The following is a 17793-nucleotide window of genomic DNA, read 5'->3' as shown; positions in this document are numbered from 1 at the left end:
TGCCACACACAATGGACTAGGTCTTCCTGGGACAATTAAGAATCAAGGCGGTCCCCACAGACATGACCAGAGGCCAATTTAATCTAGGCCATCCCTTCACTGAGGCTCTCTTCTCAAATGATTTTTAAGATGTAATAAGTTATTATTTAAAACTAAACATCAGATACTCCTCAGTGAATAAGCCTGGTGTCCCCATTGCACACCAACACACACACACACACACACACACACACACACACACACACACTGTACTTAGTCGGTATCTGAGAACTCTACCTTAGGAAATGTGACGGTTATCTCATTTCTGGCTTTCTGAGAGGTGAAGAACTCCCAGGCTGAACTGGATTTGAACTCAAGGATGCTGATCCTCTGAGGGGCTAGCCCAAGGATTGAGCTTCTGAGCAGAGTGCTGACTTCAGTTCATCAGCCTCAGAGGACAGGGGAAGCTGCCCTGAGAATGGCCACTGAGAGCTTCCCTTTATTCCTCCTGCCAATCAGGATGCTCAGAGAAGTAGCCAGCTTTCACTCCAACGGGGGGGGGGGGTGTTATTAAAAAGGGAGCAATACCCTGGGGCTTGGATATTAGGGGCTGCCATTTGGAAAAAAATGTAGATAATTATAAAGCAAGGAAAACATTAAATCTAAGTTTGACTTTAAAAATTAAGTTAATGTAAGTTTGATTCATTTAGATATGGAATCTTGTCTCTCCTCTCTCTCTCTCTCTCTCTCTCTCTCTCTCTCTCTCTCTCTCTCTCTTTCTCTGTCTTTCTCATTTTTGTTTTGTGTCTCTCGCATCCCTTTCCAGAATCCCCTCCCATGGCACGACTGCAGACTGAGAAGTTTTGTTGTTTTAGTGACACAAAGAAAGCATTCTCCACATAGGAAAGAATGCTGTGGGGATCTGAGATGCAGGCTGCCATGGTAAATGGACACACTTCTTACAACACCCACTTCAAAAAGAAGTGAGGGTTGCGACATTTACAGTAATTCACAGCAGCCTGGACACACCAGCCCTGCATCTGAGCACACAGCTTGCCTCCTTCCTTCTCGATAGAAATGTTTTCATGAGTGTAGTTGCCGACAGGGAAGGAGATGGAGAACAGAAGTGAACAGTTAGGTGGGGGGCTGGAGAGTCAGGAGTTTATGGACACCATCCCCTAATGTAGTGGTTCAGATAGAGCAAAAGGGAGCGATAGGCATACATGCTTAGAAGCAGACCTTAGACTGAGAAGTATTGCTGGGAAAGAGGAATCTGGTGAGGCTGGAGAGATGGCTCCATGAGTAAATTACTCTCTGTGCAAGCAGGGGAGCCTGAGTTTGAATCCCAGCACCCATGGAGAAAGACCAGATGTGGGGCTTCCCTGTAACTCTAGTGCTGGGAGGGTGGAGACACGCAGATCCTGGGGGTCCCCGATGAGTCAGTCAGTCGGGCTGAAATAGTGAGTTCTACGTTCAGTGAGAGACCTTGCCTCAAAAACAACCCAAAAAAAAAAAAAAAACAGATAAGGTAGAGAGCAATAGAGGAGGACACTTCAAGGGGTCCATGCAAGTTCATGCAGAGGCATCTGTGTGAGTGTGTGCGCACACACACCTATGTCTGGGCATGTGCTCTACACCCAGCCCCACCCACACCTGCTCATCAGTGTGTATATTCTACCGTGGAAGCAATGGTTCTAACAGGGCAGCTTCTAAGTTCTCCTCCTAACATACAATTGTCTCAGTGTGTGTCTCTAGCCCTTTAAAATGTCTTTGGTGACACACCGGTAAAGTTACATGTTGCCAGGCAACAGAAGTTCCCCACACTGCACATCCCTCAAGAAGCCTACTCCTTTTCAAATAATTAGGCATCATTCACCGCTCGGTGTCCACACTGGGAATAACACGAGCCTTGACATCCCTCTGAAATGAAAAGTCAATCACACTGATTCCTGGCAACAAGGTGTCCACACCGTGAGCTTTCCAAGAGAAATGAGACTCACCCCAGGGCTGACCTCTAACACAGGAACAAGCCAGAGGCAGATGGCTTGCTGAACTCGGAAAGAAGGCTCCCTCTTTCACACTCAAGCACGTTTTATAAATAGAGGTCAAGTCCATTTGGTTCAAGGTGAGCTAAGATAACTTTTTAATGTGTGCGTGCACGGCTAGGATAAACATGCACAGAATGCTAAATGAGGCAAGGAGGGATGAGTAGCTTCATAAGTGGACTATTTTCCTTTGGCACTCAGCAAAGGTAGGTGGTGCTTGCTGCAGCTATCTTGAGATCCCTTCGGAAATAATTGAATATTGTAGCATCACTGGAAACTAGGTTTCCATGTAGGTGCTTGAAACATCACGCTGCAGATGTTGCTAATTAAATCATAGGATGCCATGGGTGCCGCCCAGTTCTACAACCCAGGTTCAGTGTTTAGACCATCAGCCAAGCCATCATGGGCAACTGTGGGGTGCTTTTTTGGGATCCATGAACCTTGAGAGTATGCAGGTCTTGAGAATGTGACTGAAACTCCTTTTAGAACATTTATTATTTAGATTTTTCGATTTGTGTGTGTGTGTGTGTGTGTGTGTTTACATGTATGCAGTTAACCTTAGAGACCAGAAGGGGGCACTGGCTCCCCTAGCGCTAGAGTTCCAGGTGGTTTTGAAAACCAAGCCTTCTCACTCTCCCTGTTCCTCCCTCTATCAGAAAAGTGGGGTAACCTCCAGTTACTCCCCACAAAGTTGCCCAGTGCCCTCTCCTCTATTCTGCACGGTGTTGGCCATCTCCGCATAGGCTGCTCCAGTGCTAATAGCCTTAAGACTCTTCCTAGCTTGCTCTGACTTAGGGACAAGATCAGCAGGATGCCAAGCCTATCCAGATCTTTAAGGAAACCAGGTATCAGGACTCATGAGATCTTGAGTAGCCTTCCCTCCCACTCAAGTGGGTAGCCTGTGCCATCGCCAGCCATACCTTTCACCTCATTCTTGAATTTAGACAGGTGGGAGATGTGTTTTGGGTCTTCATCTCTAAGGGAGATATGAGAGTCTGTGGGCTGTTGAATGCTGGAGCCATCCTGCACTGGAGGCCTCTCTTGCCAGCTGGCACGGAAAGAGGAACCATAGCACCGGCGCTGGGAGAAGTTTCATTCTCTTCATTAGATGACCCCCGGCATAATTCCAGTGCCTCATTTCTGCACACAGGATTGAGTGACTAAACCCATCGAGACGCAGGAGCTCAATGTTAATAAGTGGCTTTGATCAGTAAACACATCTGTTAACTCTTTGAAACTGTGGAAGCGGGGATCTGGAAGACAAGTCCTATCAAAGCCCCAAGTTAAACCAGAACGTATAGTCCTGGCTGGCATGGTGCTGGCACAGAACCAGAGGCTCTTCCCTCTGACAAAGCGGAGAAGGACCTGGAAGTACCAACATGCCCGCCTGCCGCCTGCCTGCACCGTCACAACACAGTACAATAAACTTGGCCACATCCTCCAAAGAGGTCTCAGGAGCCAGTGGTGTTGACAAGGAGACCACTAAAGAGTGCAGGAGACGCATGAAGTGCTAGTTGATTTATTTCTTCAGTATAGCAGCGTGTGTGTGTGTGTGTGTGTGTGTGTGTCAGAGGGGGGAGGGAAAAAGAGAGAGAGATGGCCCACAATCTCACGAGGAAGGGCTGGACAAACACAGCAGGTCTAAACAGTGGGTTGTGTTTCCATGACAACATAAGTCAGTAGGACAGGGAGGCAGGACATATGCACTGGACACTGGGCATTGGATGTGACTGGACAGGAAAGACCTTTCTAGAAACAGATAAGGAATCTGGGGTTTTCAGAGCCCAGCTGCAAAGGACACATACGTTCTCCTGTTTCTACCACCCCCATGGGTGAGCATACAGCAAGCTGACCCCCACTCTGTACTCCCAGGGCTGGCTCCAGAAGATGTGATCTGAGAAGTCCCTCAGGCCCTGCTCAGGAAAGCCCCGGCCAGAGGCCTAAGGCTCTGAATTCTGTCTGTGAAATCCATTAAAAATCTGCTATCTCTTGAAGTTGTGTTTCTCAGGTAAAATGGGCAGTGGTGCACATTCCAGGAGCTTGGTGTCTTGATCCACATTCTGCCACACTCCTTGGGGTGCATCTTCTACTGTCTGCTCCTCCCCCAGTGGCGCAGTAGAAGACTGGGTTCAGGCACAGGGAAATGGAGGTTGTGTGGCCTCCCTCCTCCTGCCAAGGCCAAGGCCTGGAGTACCCCGGACGCCCAAGGGAGTGTGATATTAAAGAGAAGTAAAAGAAACCAAACAAAACTGATTAGGATGGGTCCAGAGGGAAAAGAGAAGAAAAGAAAAAAAAGCTTTTTTCTCCACCGCTCTTTGATAAAGTGACCGGGCATTTGATGCGTCTGGCTGGCTCGCAGCGAGTGTTGCCCTCGGCTGGGTACAGAATGCCCTCTCCTCATGCCCATCTGTTCATTTTCTCACATAGTTACAGACCAGTTTTCAAGTTTTCTCAGATCTGCTAGGTGCTGGGCAAGTCCTGGGGACTCAAAGACAATGAGTCCATTCACCAGTGATGGCCCTCACCCCCACGGCACAGTCAGACGGGATAAAATAGAAGATCCTCTGCTCCGGGCGGCGATCCGACCAAGCATGATGTCTAGTTATGAGTCACGTATTACAGAAAATGTGGATTCGGTAGGAAACAGGAAATAGGAAGGTAGGCATTTCCTTCAGCTGAACTGATGGGTCTGTGTCAGTGGGCCCCTCTCTTGGGTTTCTCCTCTCCCTCCCTGTACTTCACTCTCTTATAGCAGACCTTCGATTGTTGGCCTGAGAACCTCAGACAGGCAACACCAGTATCTCAGACCCTTGATATGCTCTGTCTTTCTTCAAATCTGGGATGGAAGGAGCAGGCTGTCCATTCCCTTAATTCTCACGGCTTTCCAACCAAAATAAAAATCACATCTCCAGGACACAGCTGTGCGCATAGCAGGCACAGTCACAAAGTGTGTGCTGGAGCCCAACAGACTAATTTCTAATCTCAAAGAACTTTAGGAGGTCAGCACGCTTGGATGCACAATGGAGGCCTGTCCACACCACTGTTAAAGATGCTTGGGATGGAGGCGTGGCTCTCAGACCAGGGCTTTGGGTTGTGAACCACGTTCTTGGGCTGGAGGTGCAGATCTAGATTCAGCTATGGTTCCATGGTTCCTAGGCTTTGGAGCACAGCCTTGGGCTTCCGACTCAGAGTTTAACTCTCGATAGAGGCGGCTGGATTTCTGATGCGCTGCTTGGGTTTTGGATGCAGGTAGATCAGCAAGCGGAGGAAGGCTGTTGCTCCGGCTTGCTGTTTGCCTGTTAGAGTGTACATGTGTCTCCTGAGCTCCAGTGGGCCCAGGAGAGCCGGAGTACAGCCATCTGTCACAGGGAGTCTCATCTGCTCAGTACTGGCATCTCCTGAGCCCAGGCTCAAGAAGTTGGGTTAAGAAGAGATTAGTGTATTTGGGATAGGAGGATTGAGTAAGGGGAAGGGTTCAGTAGTAGAACTCTTGGGTAGGGCATGTTAGGCCCTGGTTCCAATCCTCAGCACCAAATAAATAAAAAATAAATCATTTTCAAAGCAGGACCGCGACCACCCCTCCCCTCCCCGCGGCTCTCTTGTGCTTTCAGGAATCTTCTCACCTGTAGCAGGACTGCTTTCTTGGGCACTGTTTCCCCTGAAGTATAGCTACAGCATCTTTTCAATTGTTTTATTAATAACGTTTACTTTGAACTTCTCGCAAACATCTAGTGTGCATGCATGTTTATGTGCATGTGCTCATGTATGCATGTGTGTATGTGGTGTGTGGGGGGGGAGGATCAGAGGATAAATAAGTTGAAGCAGTCGGCTCCCTTCTTCAGTCATGTGGGATCGAACTCCTTCAGACTTTGAGGCAAGCACCTTCCTTGCTGAGTCATCTCCCTGGCCCTCATTCCTGCAGCTCCCGCTGTTTCTTCCCGACCATCTAGCGCCTGCCGGTCCTTCTCATCTTCCTGCTCCTCTTTGAGCCCTTTGGGGGCTGTGATTATCAACCTCATCCTCATGGATTCCTAAGTCCATAGGTATCACTGTAAAATACGATGCTGAGGGCTGACTGAGTTGGGTGTAGGGTGAAGCTGTAACAACCCATCCAGCAGGTCCCCTGCTCCCTGCTCAAACCAGGAAGGAGAGTTCCTTCATGAGGTCAGGGTGCTCCATACTTTAGCATCAGGTGAGAGTTTGTCAAGAGAAGAGACCAAAGAGCAAAGGAGCAGCTCTGGGGAATCATGTGCTTCTGGTGTTGAACAACAGATGGTGAATAAGAGGCAGCGAGGAAGCCCTTCAAACATGGAGGAACTGAGGGAAAGGCCAGGCTTTCCATTAGAGACACCTACCACGAGGCTCTCCAAAGGTCTAGACGAACAGTTAAAACCTCTGAAAACTGCTCTTATAATCACACAGCTCTGGAAAACAGCGTGATAAAAGAAACAGTTTAAATGTTGAAGAGGGATTCTGCCCTTTGGAGAACATCACAGCCACACAACTGTCATTTCCTGGGGCAGGTTAAATGCCATCCCTTCAGGGATGTGACTGTGTCCCTTTGTCTCCACAGCTGAGCGCCACGTTGCTCTCAGTTGATATAAAAAATAATGTTTTAAAGGAAACATGACTTAATACTCGGTGCAACAGGAGGAAAACACACGGCCATGGACAGTGAATCACTCATTAAAAATTAAATCAAGCCGCCCACAACAGGAAACGGCATTCGAGAATGTCAGCGCTGGCTTCACGTTGGCAGGCAGCCAAAATCGGATTGCGAACGAACTAGAAATTCCTGGGACTGATGGTGTGTGTCGGGGACCTCTAACATCTCAACAACATAGATTTTCCAATCTGACCTCTGTCCAACTCCCAAGTGCGTGTCTTGAGGGGGACAGGGCGATACTGGGGTGTCCATGGTTTCTCAGTATGTGAAATGGCCTCCGCAATGAACCACACACACAAGTGAAGTAAGCCACCGTATGGCTGCAAGAACAATTCTGTAGAATGGCTCTCAGGTCAGCAGGGAGCAACCCTCTTGTTCTGCATCTCTGGGGACGACACTCAGAGCCTCCTGCACACTAGGCAAATGCTTGGCCACCAAGCTTCAGCCCGGGTTCACTTTGGAAAGTCCAAGCCCACAGAATCCCAGTGCCTTGTCTTCTCTTCCTACCTGGGAGCGGCAGAATGGGAAGGAAGCTGACTGCTTTTTAAATAAAATTTCAATTTTTTTAAAAAAGCAGATTGAGAGCAAATAGAAGTGAACCCAGACAGCTACAGGATGACGGCTGTCAAAACAGAGATTATCATCACAGAGATAATAATTTACAAACCCATCCCAGTAGGGAAGGGGGCTAACACCAGGGGCCACAGTTGTGGTTGGTAGATGCAGCCAGTCACGTCTGTTGGGGATCTCCGTCATTAGTTCAAATCCAGCCATCACAGAATTTGTCTTAAGGAGACCTTTGTGAAAATCCATATGCAGTCCTTCATATTTTAGACAAGGAAGTTGTGACTCAGGTGTGTGTGTGTGTGTGTGTGAATGAACACATCCAAGTCATTTGGCTTTCTTGAACAAAATCATCAAATTACCAGGATACTGGTCTCCACCGGCTTGCTGTCTGTCTTTATCCAAGTCTCCTCTAAGCTCCCGCACAAAATGCATACTCATTCTTGCTACAGCAAGGCCCCAGGCAGTGCCAGCCTTGCAAACTAAATCAGACCTAGCACTTGGCACTTTTGCTTTAGTGGGCGTGGGGTGCGTGTGTATGTGAGCACGCGTGTGAGGGTATGGGGGAGGGCGGAAGCTGAGAGTGTCAAGTCTCTCTCTCAGTCACCCTCCACCTTAAGTTTTTGATACAGAGGTTGTCACTGAACCTGGGGCTCACTGATTTGTCTAGACTGGCTAGGCAGTAAGGCCCAGGAATTCTCTTGTCTCTGCCTCCCCAGTGCTCAGATTATACGTGTCTGCCACAATGCCCAGCTTTTTAGGTAAGTGCCAGGGATCGGAGCTCTGGTACTCATGCTTGCACCGCAGGCACTTTAGGGACTAAAACATCTCCCCAGCCCCCATCACATTCTTTTTTAAAAAAATCCCGATACACAACTTTGAGCCAGCAGGAGATACTGATAAACATTCGGCGAGGGAGTGGACAGGCTGTGCTGGAAGGAAACCTGGCGAGGGTGTGAAGGGAGATTAGAAAACTGAATTTGGTTAGCAGATAACATACGGAAATCTTTGGGAACCCTGGCCAAGATCAACTTGATGGTCATGAGGTTGTTCCAAAATACAGCAATCCACCCACCAGCCATGTGCACAGCCCACAGAACGTTGTGATTCATCCGTGTGCTCTGTGTACTTGCACAGCACAGCTGTAAAATAATACTGTTCATAGTGGAGCCCTGCCTTTCAGCGCGGACGACATTCCCTTGGGTGAAGGCTATGAGAGCTGACTGGTGTTCAAGTAGGAAAGGGACTCTGCCAGTTAGAGGGATGCTGGGAAGGATTTGCTGATTTTCTTTAATGGATTTCAAACAGCTCTGCTGAGATGGTCTGCTCTAGGAAAAGGCACATAGTTCGCGCTCAAGGTAGCATATATAGGGACTAGAGAGATGGCTCAATGGTTAAAAGCATGTGCTGCTCTTGTAGAGTATATGGGCAGTTTCCAGAAGTCAGGTTTCTTCCAGCTGCCTAGGGTACCAGCCACAGGGGATGCTGCTGGGCCCTTCGGGTACTTGCACTCACATGCTAACACACAGACACTGGCATGCAAACTACCATGTTACCATGATACCATGCCATGTGTGGGGTTACCAGCAAAACCCCACAGATTTTACTGCCTGTCCTGCTGACTTGCTTCTCCAGTCCTCCAATCTGCCTGGGTCTGTTTTCTATGTTCTCTTCCTCCCTCCCTCCTCCCCCCCCCTCTAGTTATATGTGTGCACGAACGTAGGATTAGAGGCCAAAAAGAACCTCAATGGCTCTGCTGTATCACTCTCTGTCTTTATGCCCTGAGACAATTTCTTTTTGAATGTGGAGCTAGGCTAGCAGCCAGCAAGCCCCAGTGATCCTCTTGTTTCCGCCCTCCACAACACTGGGGTTACAGATATGCGATTACACCTGATTTTTTACATCATAAATGGGGATTGGAACTCAAGTCTTCAGACTTGTACAGCAAGGGCTGTTGCCCATTTAATCGTCTCTTTAGCCCCTGGTTCTGATTTTTAATCTTCAGGGGGGGAGATGCAAAGTCATATCCAGACTGTTTCTCAAGCATGTATGAGGCCCACCTGAGATAATAAATTTGAGCATGCTTTTATAAACTGCCAAGTGTCCTATATTGGATTCACCTGGTAATAAACGGAATTTGTGCTTTAAGCATAAGGCATTTAAATCATTTAGCAAAACAGGAAATGGACCAAGCCTTGCTCTCCAAATAGTCATTTCCATCAACATCAGAATGTTGTTTTTCAGCGGCCACATGACACAGCAGTTCTAACAAGCACACATCTCATTATGTAGCCTTGAACTCCCAGCAATCCTCCTGCCTCTGCCTCCCAGATTTTGGATCACAGCCATGAGTTTCCACGCCTCACTTAATCTGTGCCATTTCTCATTGTAGATCGTTCTGTAGAGTTGTCTGGAGTCAGTTTAACATTCAAGCATCTTCAACATGCTCCTTAAAAGGTCACTGAGACCCAAGCAGACCCTCACCGCAAAATAGCACAAATCCAATCTCTCCTCTTGCATTTCCTTATTTGTGCTACACTATGCAGAGAACCCGCGACGGGAAGTCTTCATTCTGTAATTCCACAGGGATCCTTCCCCTAACGTCTTAAATACCTTATATGAAACTTCACTTCATATTGGGTTTTGAAAAGCCAGTTCAGATCGGCGGGTTTTGAAAAGATGCCGCCATCTAATCTGTTGCTTGACATCCCAACTGCCACGGGGCACACTCTGTTGATAGCCATGCCGTTGAGAGTAAGTTCTCAACTCTACATCTGTCCTTGCACTTGGCACCTGACCTTGTTCCTAATTCAGAGGTCCGGTGGGTCTGAGAAATCTCCCCGTGACTCACCCACAGTGGGGCTCGCATTTCTTTTCGTTCCCCCTCTGCATTGTGAATGATGCCACCCCGCACCCCACCCCAGGCAGCTGCTCTGTTGTTGCTCACACCATCTGTTCCTACCATTCGAGCTGCACAGCGGGGAAAACCTCACCGCGCGCGGGGTGGGGCTGGCTTCTGACACCAAAGGCCAACATCTTGAAGACCTGGCCCATGCCCTGCTTCAGGTACCTCCTTTCTCAGTGTTCCACTTTTAATTAAAGTGCCATTTCCCACATCCCAAAGGATGATCAAGAGGGCACTCTTGATGATCAGATGCCTTGTGGATACTAGGTAGAAACCATTCTGGCGGCCAGAAAGAATAACTTCACCTTAGATTCCTGGTGATCTGATGGCCCTCCAAAGCTCTTCAGGCCCAGACAGTGGCTCCCTGCCGAGGTCTGTGCATAGCCACAGCTGCGGCTATTGCCGACACAAACCGGCTCAGGGACAAACCCAGATTTCCTGCACAGGACTGGAAAAGTTAACAGAGGTGCTTGCCAAGTTTTGTTTCTCAAAAGCCTTGGTAATATTCTTTAACCTAAATTTTGGGTGCTTTAGAAATTATATGGTTAGCAAGCATGAGAGAATCCACAATGCCTGGCAAGGCTCCCCTCGGGTTGGCCCCCCTTTACCTCTTGTCCAGCTAGGGTGATGCACAGCAGGCATCGTGGCCTTGAAAAATCCATGTTTCTCTGCTAGCTGAAGTGGATTTCAAGATGAATGTCGGGGTCTGCCACAGGAGCGGCGACGAGACAGGGGTTTATATGGACAACTGAAGTTCTCCTTTTTCTCCAAGTGGAAAGGGTGGCTGATGGGGATCGCCTGCCTCTGGGAGTGACAATGGACTTCCTACCAGATTCCTCTGGGAAGCACTTCTCCAAGAAAGGTGGAAGCTCCCTAGGGGATGGGACTGGAAGGCCATGAGTCACCCTCAGTTCCCAGAGTACACTCTAGACCGTCAGGGGTCAGCAGGGGAAGGAATCTCTCACTGCTTCCTGAAGCTCGGCTAATCTGAGAGGAAGCTCAGGGAGCCAGGAACTGACAGAAAACCCAAGTGCATGCAAAGGGCTCCCATCAGGCCTGGGCCACCCCTCTTCCTGCGCTCTGCACGTTTACTCTTGCTCCTTCCTGCCATTCCAAAGGCCAGCTCAGGGCATGCAGCGCCTGCTCTACCCACTCAAGTCACCCTGGACTGCTACCTAAGGGCACTCCCACCCCAAAGGCCAGGGCCAGCGACTCTTCTTGGAAAACCTCAGATTCTTGTCCTGCTATCATGGCCATTCACGCCAACGCTAAAGCCAAAGAACACTGACTCAAAGGAGAAAAGTCAACGTGCTGTGAAAGTGCGAGGGGAGGCGGCATAGACCATGAAGGGTGAGCTGGCAAATGCCCAGCCGCTATTTGATGCTATCAATTCTGTTCAGGCTTATTATCCCTTTGTTATTTCCACACGCCAAAGTGAAATCACTTTACAGCATCACTGCTTTGACTTGGCTATGGCCACTCTTAGGTTTGAAAACAGAGCTGTTTCTTGAGTATGGAAGAACAGGTAATGCTCTTAACCGCTGAGCCATCTCTCCAGCCCCCTCTGCCTATGTTTGAGGCAGGATCTCTCACTGAACCTGGAGCTCACTGCTTTTCCTGGGGCAGCCGGCCAGTGAGTCCCAGGTACTGGCTTGTCTCTGCCTCCCCAAGGTTGGGATTACAAGTGTGTGCCTCTGCTCCTAGCTTTTAATATGCTCGTTGGGACTGAAGTCAACTCTTCACATTTTCATAGCCAGCAGTTTAGGCTTATTGTTAACTGCAAAATGAAAGGGGGGAGCCCTTGCTTAAAAGGCTCTCCCAGCCCGACACAAAAGAGAAAAACTTTCGCTCTTTTGAAAGCTAATATTAATATATGATTTTTTTAAATGGAAAGTCAAAGATGATGCCAGTAAAGTGAAGGTCTTTCGGCAAACAGTATGTGCCTACACATAGTGAGGCCCAATCCTATAGTTCTTTAGAAGTTGGGAGCAGCTGCCCTTGATTCTGCGGCGATATTAACATAGAATCAGCAGTGGTCACAGTAGCTGGCGTCTATGAACTTTGTGGGGGCACATCTCACTTAAATATCTCCATCCTCCTGGGAAAGCTGGGCAGAAGAAAGGAGGTTTGCTTGGTGCGTCCATTCTGCTAGGCTGCCAAACTGGCTTCTCTGCAGCCATCTTATGAAGCGTGGATGAGGGCTTGAGACCTTCTCCAACCTCAGGGAGCTCACCTGCACTGCTTACTCAGACTGGCCAAAGTTCCAAGTCACTCAAAAGCCGGTTTCAGATGCCAGAAGTTAGAAGTAATTCTCTGACTGTTCACTGAAATCCTGAAGCATTTTGCTTAGTCTCAAATGTTTGCCAATGAAACAGAGAGCTTGCCTGCAGCCCAGGAGGCAGATTCTTAATGAAGGCAGAAGAGCTTACCTCGTCCCTTCCTCATATACTTGTTCTTCAAGTAAAAAAAAAAAAATTACTGAAGTCAAGAACAGATTTGTGTGTGTGTGTGTGTATGTATGTGTGTATGCACGTGTGTGCATGTATGTGTTCACAGACATTAGTGCATTTGCCTTCGCTGGCGAGTGTGGAGGTCAAAGGCTGACGATGGGCTGTCTTCCTCAGTCACCTACTTTTTGAATCAAGGTCTCCCACTGAACTGGGAACTTGATGTTTTTTGCTACACTGCCTGGTCGATAGCGCTCAGGATTCTCCTGTTCCGCCCATCCCCAGTACTGAAGTTGCAGGCATTCTCCTCTATGCTTGGCTTTTCTGTAGGTGCTGTGGGTTGCAACTCAGGTCCTCCAGCATGTGCATAAAGCCCTTTACCACAAAGCCATCTCCCAGACCCATATTTTTAAAGCCAAGAACTGAGTGACCCAACTAAAGACACAAAGGTCAGGACCAAGGTCAGGGGCAAAAGGCAGGGTCAAGAAGATTGGAGCTGCTGCCTGGATAGCATGATCCATTGGCTTCCAGACCTCTCGCTGGGTTTTGAACAGGGCTGTGGGGTGGGGGCTGAGGAGCCAGGCAAGCAGCTGTCACAGGATCTCTCACTTGGAGAGCTGCTGGCTCACTGATGGGCATCAGGGCAATGGACCAAGAGACTAGGAAATCCTAGAATGGGAGGAAGGAAGGCGACTCTGCACAAGCCAGCCCAGACCAAAGTGCCAAGGAGCACAAAGGTCACATGCTTTTAACCAACCAGGATCTGTGTCCTGTGTTTGAGAAGACGATAAATTCATGAAGTTAGATCTTTGAATACTTCACTCAAGAATGGCAGGAACATAAAAAAAAAATGCTGTTCAAATCCACAGTGTCGTGTTTAATGTGCGTTCGTTCACACCAACACACAATGGCTTGAGCTCCAATACAATAGAAATTGCTGACTTGCAATTAAACCTTCATCCCATAAAAATTATTCCAGCAAAGAGCCTTTCCTTTGTTCCCACTGTCACCACTTACCCAAATAGAGTTGGATGCTGTTCATAGTTGGTGATGTTTAACAACAATGAGACAGATAAAGGACCATAAAACTCAGTAAGTACAAATGAAGGCTTCCTTTTTTCTTAGCTTATAAATTCTTAATTATCATTAGCCCACCTTACCAAAACACAGAGAAACAGCCACATAACTAACCTGGCTTTTGATCAAATCAGGAACAACTACAGCTATTCACATTCAGAAAGAGACATACCATCAAGAACCCCTTGCTTAACAGAAGAGGCCAGCCAAACAAGTGGACCAATCCACCAGCCTTAAAACCCAGAGCACAGTGAAAGCTTATTGTTGATGTTTCTGTCTTGTCATTTGAGATAGAGTCTCCTGTAGACCAGGCTATCCTAGAATCAGAACTTCTTGTCTCCTTCTCCCAAGACCTAGGGTTAGAGGCATGTGGCGGAATGCCCCAAGAGCAAAGATATTTCAAAGGAGGCCATGCATTTAGGAAATGGGACTTTCTAGATGACACTCTGGCGACGCTCACCAAGGGCAGCACATGGGCTAAACATCCCCTTCTCTTTTTGAAGTCATTTTAAAACTCATTGGTGGAGCAAGCTCCAAATCTCAATACTCAGGAGACAGAAGAAACAAGAGGATCATCTATGAATTTGAGGCTAGCCTGGTCTAGTTCTAGACCAACTAGACCTACAGATGGAGACCTTGCTTCAACAAACAAACAACAAACAAAAACAAATCTCTTAGACTTCCTTCTCCCTTTCCTTTGTAAAGAGGAACAGTAGTATTAAGTTGATTAAATGGTTTTGAAAGGCTATGAAGTAGGCAATGGTGGTATAGTGGTATAGGCCTGAAATCTCTCCACTCAGGATGCTGACGCAGAAGGATTGTGAGTTTGAGGTCAGCTCTGACAACCATAGTGAGAACTTGTCTAAAACAAGATAAAACAAAGTAATATTTGGGCTATGCTGTTCTATATATACTTTCCTTACAGGCATCAGAAACGTAGAATTTTGCTGTTACCTGGACCCCAAAGGTGTAAAACACAAGATCCCATGACACTGAAGCATTTTTTTTCACTAAGAATGCCATTCAGAAAAGCACCTTCTTAGCAGTCCCCCACCCCAGAGTAGCAGATCCATTTAAGAAGGGGTTCCCACCAGGCAATCACGTGCCGTGGGGTACCCTGAGGGGCGGCGAATGTGTGCCACCGAGATAAGGTAAGCCCCTTGTGAAAGACACAGGCCAGAGAAAGGAAAGCACATGGGAACTGCTCTCAACAATCTGTTTCAGGACACTGAGTGGCTGAGCCAGGAGGAATACCAGGAAGAAAAAAAGAACGAGAAGTGTGCTGTGATACACCGAGCAAGCTAAGGCACTACATTCGCCTGTCACCCGCTGACCATATGGCTCTTTTCCCAACAAGATAAGCCTTAGATAACAATTAAATCGCAGGCATTTTTAGCAAACCAATCATACATTAGAAACAAATTTGTAGGAAGTTATGTACTCACCAAGGGAAAATGAAGGCTATAGTCTGAAAGAGAAAGAAGAAAAAGAGCATTAGTTTTCTGGTGACAATGCCAGTTGCTCATTTGAGCCTCCCGTTTCCAACAGTACTAGCTGCCTATGGCCATTTTGCCTCATATTTCAGGAGACTGCTTTGTTTTGGTGGTCATTTCTTTTTGCGACATGCATAGCTTTTCTGCATCTATGTCCTCCACCAAGATTTCCTGGGCTCCCTGGCAGTCAGTGGAGGGTGGAACGCGGCTACCCAGGGTCTGAAGTGTTTAATGTCCAGCCCCCAAGAACCTGCACAGGTTGTTGCCCCTAGTGAGGTATATAAAGACCATCTCCAGGGAAGATGAGGGGATAGGCCGCACTAGGGACAGCAACCTGGGCAGGTTCTTGAGGGCTGGACATTAAACACTTCAGACCCTGGAGATGGCCTTTCAAGCTAGAGACAGCCTTTCCCCTCCACATCTGGTGTCATCTCTGCCTAGCCTGACCACAAATTAGTTCACGAGCTCTTTGCCTCAAAAAAATTATTAAGATATAATTTACACATATAAGATTTGCCTACTCCAAGTGTATACTTTAGTGGGTTTTAGTATAGTCAGGAATTTAATAACCCTCGTTAGCACCTCATGCTAGAAGCTGGAGAGATGGCTCAGTTTACAGCTTGTTGCTCTTGCAGAGGACTGGAGTTTGAGTCCCAGAACTCACACAGTTCACAGTTATCTGTAACTCTAGTTCCAGGGGATATGGCACCTTCTTTATGTCTCCTCAGGTACTGCACAAATGTGGGGCTCATACATTCAGGCAAAATACCCATACATAGTGAAATACAACTTAATTTTAAAAAGACTTAAAAATCTAACATTAGATCATTTTTGACATCTAAACACACACACACACACACACACACACACACACACACACACACACGAGTTCACTGTCTAACACCCCATCCTCTCTCTGACCTCCTGACAAACACTTGTCTACTTTCTGTGGATTTTCCTATTATGATTGTTTTGTAGAAATAGACTTATGCCATATATGGTCTTTTGCAGCTAGCTCCTTTCATTGAGACTCATGTTTCCGAGTCCCGACCATCGCATAGAATTTTCTAGCACCTCACTCCTTTCTATTAACAAGTATCTCACTCCCACATTCTGTTCGCCCCTCCATCCATCGTTGATGGACATAACTTTGTGTTGCTGTTGGTGCAGTCGGCAGCCTCACATGAGGCTTAGGAGACTTCCATCTGCCTGTGGATGGAGCTGTGGCTGGGTTGTGATCACACGCTTGAACAGTGAAAGGGTAGGATCAGTTTTCAGTTGTCACTGGTTTAAAATAGCCAGCTCCTCTGTGCCGCTTTCCACCAGATTGCTTGCGATGACAGTCCTGGCAAGGCTGGTTACTTTAAAAACAAATATAGCATTGTCTCTGCGGTACAAATTACACCAAGTTTATTATAAATTATTATATGGTTACAGATTTAGAAGTTAACTTAGGAAGTTGTTTTAAAGCCACAGAAGCAGAGAACTAATTTTGGTAGCTAAGAAAATTTAAATCGGCTTGGGAGAGTCTGTACTCAATATGCTCCTAATAGAACAAAGGGTATCTACCTTGGCCACTAATCTGTAACACTGCACTGGGAATCTTAGCCAATGGAATAAGGCAAGGAAAAGAAATACAATACATAGGGATGGAAAAGGAAAAGCATGAAGCTTATTTCTGAAGTGGCATGAAGGTCTATGTAGAGAATCCTAGAGAATAAGAAATCCCCGATAGCTAATACATGCACTTAGCTCAAATGAAACAGACAGTACACAGATAATCCACAGTAGCTACACAGGCTAGCTAAGAGCTGTTAAGGGAACAAGTGGGTGGTGTTCCCCCCCCCTCTAATTTTATACTTAGGGAAGCTGATGGTCTCAGCCTCACACATTCATCTGTTAACAACAAACCAGTAGCACACATGATCTATTTGTAATATCTGACACTATGGGTCATGGCATCATTTTCTAGAGAAGGAATCTAAAATAATGAAGAGACAGCATGTTGAATCATGCGAAGTCACAGAGGGTTTCCAGAATGCCAAAAGGCTGCATATAACCTAAGACCCAAGCACAAGGCAGAGATTCTCTGAGTGTGTTGGTAAGTGTGGATCGGTGAACTACCTTTTTCTAGAACAGTTTATGATAAAACTTCACGCCTTCCACTCACCCTAAACTAACCCAGAGGTGATGCTGGCAAGAGCGTTGGCTTGGAGTCAAGCAGCAAGAAAAGCCAAAGGTGGGCACTATGGCCACATTCCCAGGGTAATTCACCAGAATGCTCCCAGCGACCTTCCAATGCTATGTTGACTTATTCCAACACGAAATAGAGCCCAGTGTTCCACAGAGGCCGCTGGCCTAGGTCTGTAGCTGGCGGCAGAAGGCTGGGTCAAACCAGACAAAAACCACAAAGGAAAGAGCTAGTTTGGTGTGGAAGCAGAGACTGTTTCGTCAATCGCTGGATAAACAACCAAATACAAATGACAACTCCAAACAGAGCTTTATAGTAATGGGTAGCACGATAGGCCACGAGGATTCCCAGTTTGTGATTCATACATGATCGGATGACTCTCAGTTTCCCTAAGAACAGAACTAGAGCAAAACCAAACATGCTCCA

The 17793-nt window shown here is 47.2% G+C and overlaps 1 protein-coding gene across 3 annotated transcripts in view; it reads right to left on the bottom strand.

Annotated features, from left to right (window-relative positions):
* Ptpre (protein tyrosine phosphatase receptor type E) overlaps positions 1 to 17793 on the bottom strand; it is a 144448-nt gene that overhangs the window by 67294 nt on the left and 59361 nt on the right. For 2 of the 3 annotated variants that reach the window (XM_050137189.1, XM_050137185.1), the window contains exon 2: positions 15129 to 15151. The gene's annotated coding sequence lies outside the window, so the exon portion shown is untranslated. Of the gene's footprint in view, positions 1 to 10767; positions 10952 to 15128; positions 15152 to 17793 lie in introns of those variants that run through there. The other variant, XM_050137186.1, reaches the window with a different exon arrangement.

This window comes from Alexandromys fortis, unplaced genomic scaffold (genome assembly GCF_014885135.2).
Source record: "Alexandromys fortis isolate MF-2015 unplaced genomic scaffold, M_Fortis_MF-2015_v1.1 scaffold_3, whole genome shotgun sequence".
Lineage (NCBI taxonomy): Eukaryota > Metazoa > Chordata > Mammalia > Rodentia > Cricetidae > Alexandromys > Alexandromys fortis.
This window is presented reverse-complemented; position numbering and strand designations above follow the sequence as displayed.